Source organism: Bidens hawaiensis, unplaced genomic scaffold (genome assembly GCF_021521415.1).
Source record: "Bidens hawaiensis isolate Kalapana, Puna unplaced genomic scaffold, B.hawaiensis_p1.1 tig00011949_1, whole genome shotgun sequence".
NCBI lineage: Eukaryota > Viridiplantae > Streptophyta > Magnoliopsida > Asterales > Asteraceae > Bidens > Bidens hawaiensis.
The window spans coordinates 318,328-323,939 of NW_027491957.1; the positions used below are offsets into that span (position 1 = coordinate 318,328).

General features: G+C 35.0%; 1 pseudogene across 1 annotated transcript; it reads left to right on the plus strand.

Annotated features, from left to right (window-relative positions):
- Window positions 1–2,547: 2,547 nt before the first annotated feature.
- Window positions 2,548–4,595, plus strand: LOC143539589 (putative isoaspartyl peptidase/L-asparaginase 2; annotated as a pseudogene). The gene is made up of 4 exons (XR_013136468.1): window positions 2,548–2,744; window positions 2,826–3,052; window positions 3,804–3,890; window positions 3,994–4,595. The product of XR_013136468.1 is annotated as a putative isoaspartyl peptidase/L-asparaginase 2 (transcript).
- Window positions 4,596–5,612: the final 1,017 nt, after the last annotated feature.

The window sequence follows — 5,612 nt, forward strand, 5'->3', positions numbered from 1 at the left end:
TCCAGTATTCCTTAAAAATATGAAATTAAAAACTATAAAGTTTTTTTCTTATTTTATTTTTTATTTCCCAAACTTTCAATTTCTCTAAGAATTTTATTTGATATATTCTCATGTAACACTTTTTTTATTTTGCATTTTATGGCCTCTCTTCAAAATATTAAATTAAAAACTATAAAGTTTTTTATTTATTTTTTTTATTTCTTGAACTTTCAACTTCTTTAAGAATTATTTGACATATTCTTATGCAACACTTTTTTTTTGTGTTTATTGTCCTTGATGATGACAATAATAATAATAATAATAATCTTTATTATTATATGTATCGATGCATTATTATATTATAGAACAATATATATATATATATATATATATATATATATATACAAGGTTATAATAAGAAGTCATTTTTTCCTATGAAGTATAGAAAGTGTGTTTTTATCGTTAGATTTAATAAAACACACCGTACAATAAACACATCGCAACTAAAATAAAACACACCGCATGATAAACACATTTTTCATATCCATCATCAGATCAATATATCAAACGCACCTGATTACTTCTTACTCTTCTTAAACACACTTTATTTCTTATTTTAACTCCACCCAATATATATATATAAATATAGGATTGATTTCTTTTGAGAACCACTTTGAGTTTTAAGAACTCGAAAGAACTCAGTGTAACGATTTTTTTTTTCGATTTTTTTTTACACATGCGTAATATATGTAAGTTACATACACGTAAAAAAAATTACAGAATTTTTTACGCACCGAGTCGACTTTTTACACATGTGTAACGGACGTAAAAGTTAGTGTAACCACTTACATATTTATTCTCTCTCGTACTTTGACTTTTTTGCCAAATTTAATCTAAACCACATATTCCAATCCATTTAATTAAATGTGTGGCCTAGAATTGAGTTATTAAGTTCTTAAAACTCAACATGTTTCTCAAAATATCCTTCCCCTATATATATATATATATATATATATATCAATACTATTTAAATTTAAAAAAAGACATTATAATATTTATAATTTATTAGTTTATAATTTTATATGTGTAGTGAAGAATATTAAGTGAAAATCAATATTGTAAGGACTAATATGTAGGTAAATAATGTTAAGAGGTAAAAATAATTAATCTATAAGGCCATATGTAATGGGGCTACAATTTGGGCGATTTTGGGCGTGAACACCCCCCCCCCCGGGCGATTTTTGGGCGAAAAGGGGCGGGGGCGAGTTCTTCTCGTCGCCTAGAAGAAGGGGCGAATTTCAGGTGGTGGGGCCGGCATGTATGGATATGTGTTATATATATATATATATTACTATTTGTAGCCCCTACACCATTACACCCAAAAACAAATTCTCATCCCTTGTTGACTGGACGCCACACGACGCAAAATGCTCCAATTTGTAGCCCTCCACTACGCATAACCAAAGTTAAAAAGGGTATACATTTAGTAAAAATTGTATAGACACGGGATATGTTTAGCAGCATCCAAATTTGACTGACCCTTAAATTATTTTAACACCAATCCTCTTCCAATCCTATAAAACTTTCGTTCACACGCTCAATGTATATGGCATAATGTAGTAGGTGTGACAGGAAAAAACAAATTGGATATTCTAGAAGACAGTGAATATAATACTTCCAGTTGAAGAATCCCTTGACGAATCTTGTGTCGGGCCCACAGTACATGAGGATCTTCCCTGACGTGACCTGACGGAACCCAACTACAAAATGAAAACCTGCTGACCTCTACCAACCAAACACGTGACTCCTCCCACGTGTATGGAGCAACCCACTAATTAAAAAGTATATATACACGGACTGTATACTATAACAAGCTGTCTGTTCCTTGACTCCGACTCAACTCCTAAACTGACCCGGTTTGGTTCTTTTGTAACTGACCTTCCACCAGCTTAACCCGGTTTTTCAAGTGATAACATAACCCACAACCATCTAGTCGTAAGCCACACACCTAATTAACAAGTTCATAATACGCTATAAGTTATAACGGGCGAGCCAACAAGCAAGACAACGTTGGCTTGAACTTGACTCATTTATAAACTTAGCCGAATCAATTGTTTATAAACAAACTAAAAATTAAACAACACTTTTTTATCGAGTTTTGAGGCATGAGTTATTCAGAACTGCCCTTTAATTAAAAAGTATGTTGTACCCTTTATATTATAATGAGTGAGTTAATAAGCAAGCGAACCGTGAATCGGACCGGACACATTTATAAGATCATATGTAGTGGATGGAGCCCCTTTTGAACGTTGTGAGACATGTTACGCCACGTCAACATATGGGATTTTTGACTAAAAATGAGTGTAATGGATGGAGCTTCTTCAGATCATTACCCTATTATTATTTTATTTTATTAAACAAAAAACATAACCCACCAATTATATTCCACAATTTCCCCACCCTGCGCTGTGTGGGAATTCTCACCCGCCTATAAATACAAGCCTTCTTCAACCCTAGTCATTGCCATTCATCATACATTCCTTAAAACACACAAACCTAACACAGAGCTAGTGTTTGTGTGTTTCAGTTAGAGAGTCGCAAAAATGGTTGGGTGGGCTATAGCTGGGCACGGTGGTGCCGGTGTTGATCCTAACCTCCCAACCGACCGTCAAGAACAAGCCAAACAATTGCTTACCCGCTGCCTTAATCTCGGCATATCCGCTCTTCGATCATCCGCTTCCGCCATCGATGTCGTGGAACTAGTGGTATAAATTAGTAATGTATTTTTCAAATGTTATATGTTAGTTATTTTGCATGATTAGCGATTAATATGAACAATGGTGTAGGTTCGTGAACTCGAAACGGACCCGATATTCAATTCGGATCCGCACTCACGGAGAAGGGAACGGTGGAGATGGAAGCGAGCATCATGGATGGCGTTGGCAGACGATGCGGGGCGGTGTCGGGTCTCACCACTGTGAAAAACCCCGTTTCGCTAGCTCGGCTTGTTATGGACAAATCCCCGCACACGTATCTTGCGTTCTCGGGCGCTGAAGACTTCGCCAAACAAATGGTAACGACCTTATTTTGCTTGTCCACTTAAAACCTTTTAAACGGGGTTGTAACTCATGGTAGGTGCGATATATTGGTCTTAAACTTTGTGTCAAGAACGAGTGAGTTTAAAAGTGAACGTTGTCATGAAAACCTCTATTAACAAGGGCGACATCTTCTAACATAATAACAATGTACTCACATCATACTTGCTTTAACCGAAGTATGTGACTAGACCTAGATGTAGAGATTAGACACGGGGATGAATGGAGTAAAATGATTACTTTTGAAATAAACTCTACGATTCTATTAACAAAGAAAACAGTTCAAAACTTGGTTACAACCCATATCATGACTCAATATATATGACTAATCATAAACCGGTTTAGATTATGTAGGGCTCTAATAAAATAATATATCTAACCATGATTAGCGACATATAATTATACAACAGTCGGGGTAAATAACTCAAGACTCATTCATTGTATCACAAGCCACGTAATTCCAACAGCCGTACATGAACTGATTTTTCAAAAGTTGGTAAATTGTCGGCCTTGCTCTAGGCGGCTTCTGTGGGAGCTTGACTTTATGTGTGACCCGTCAACGACATATATTTTAATATGAAGAAGCCGCCCCTGTTATTGACGGCAGTGAGAGATTTTAATTTCAAGAAAGTAGCCACTTTTCGATTTATGGTGTCAGCATACTTATATATAAAAAACAGATCATTTACTTTTAACATTTTAAATAACTATAACTTGTGCTCTTTGAAGGGTGTGGAAACGGAAGAAAATGACTATTTCATCACCGAAGACAACGTGGGAATGCTCAAAGTAGCCAAGGAAGCCAATTCCATAGTGGTAATAAAATCAACAACAATTATTTCACTAAACTTATGTTATGTTTAACCAAAATATCTTGTTAAAATAAGTACTACTTTTTTTTTTGGGTTTGCGACTATAGTTTGATTACAGAATCCCAACCACGGGATACGAGTCACGTGGAGTCGGCGTGGAGAGCCCAATACGCATGAACGGTCTACCAATCAGTGTCTACGCACCCGAAACCGTGGGGTGTGTGGTTGTGGACAGCCAAGGGCGATGCGCTGCCGCAACATCTACTGGAGGGCTAATGAATAAAAGGACCGGGAGGATTGGTGACTCTCCACTAATTGGAGCCGGGACATACGCGTGTGATGTGTGTGGTGTGTCGTGCACCGGTGAAGGCGAGGCGATAATTAGGGGAACCCTTGCACGAGAAGTGGCCGCGGTGATGGAGTACAAAGGGTTGGCTTTACAGGAGGCTGTGGACTTTGTGATAAAAGAGAGGCTTGATGAAGGGCTAGCCGGGTTGATAGCCGTCTCTAAGACCGGTGAGGTGGCTTACGGGTTCAATTGTGTAGGTATGTTTAGAGGGTGTGCCACCGAAGATGGGTTCATGGAGGTTGGTATATGGGAATGAACATCAAGCAGATCCAAAGTCCAAACAACCTAGTCATGTGTGTTAAGTTGTTAACCTTGATAATAATAAGTTGCAGGCTCTCTAGCATTAGCTAGTATCTTTGTTTTTTATGCAGTCAATCTATGTTGAACCTTTTGTTTTTACAAAATTGGCCTATGCTTGGTATATTCTTTATCTTTTCTCTCTTTTTTGTTTATTTCATGGTCTTTGTTCATACTTACCAAATAAAATAATTAAAAACCATGTTATATATATTAGAGCTTTTAAAGCATTCTTAAACTATCATCTATCCTCAACTCCATAATTACACTAAAAAACATTACATTTCTCTCTTATGCTCAATTAAATAATATTTTTTATACATTTATCATTACGGTTTTCACTCTCTTTTACTCACAACTAATTTAACAAATATTAAAAAATGAATAGGACAAACTGTGTTTCCTCAAATTTATAAAAATATTACTACCCTTTCTTTCTCCACCCTATAATTTACACTCACAATCACTCAAAACTTTAACCTATAATTTGCAAACATTTCTCATACACTTTAGGAGATAAGATGAGAATCCTCTTACAGTTTTACCCACATATCTACCAAAAATAACCTTTAACGGTGATGGGCCCATTTGCGTTTTTTCTTATTTTATTAAATCAATTAGCTTTTGAACTCGTGTACTACACAAATTTATCAAATATTAAAAATAAAAATAAGTTTCGTTCTCTAAAAGAAATAAACAAAATTAAAGGTAAAAAGGAAATAAAATATACAAATAATAAGAGGGTAAAGTTAAAATAAAAAAGAATACAAAAATGAGAAGTGTGAGAAAAATTTGTGACCACACAAAAACGTCTTACAAATAAATTCAAAAAAAAAATCATAACTAAAAATATAAATAAATTAACGAAAAAATTTAGAAAACTAAAATGTTTCCGCCACCATTCCCGTTAAAAACATAAAAAAAGTATACGAAAAGACACAATGCCGAGATTAAAGACACAATGACGGAAATGAACAAAAGACACAATTATAACTAAAAAGGACACAATAAATCGCAAAATATAACACAATGCCGAACAAAATATAGCACAATGTTGAGTAATATGACACAATATAAAGA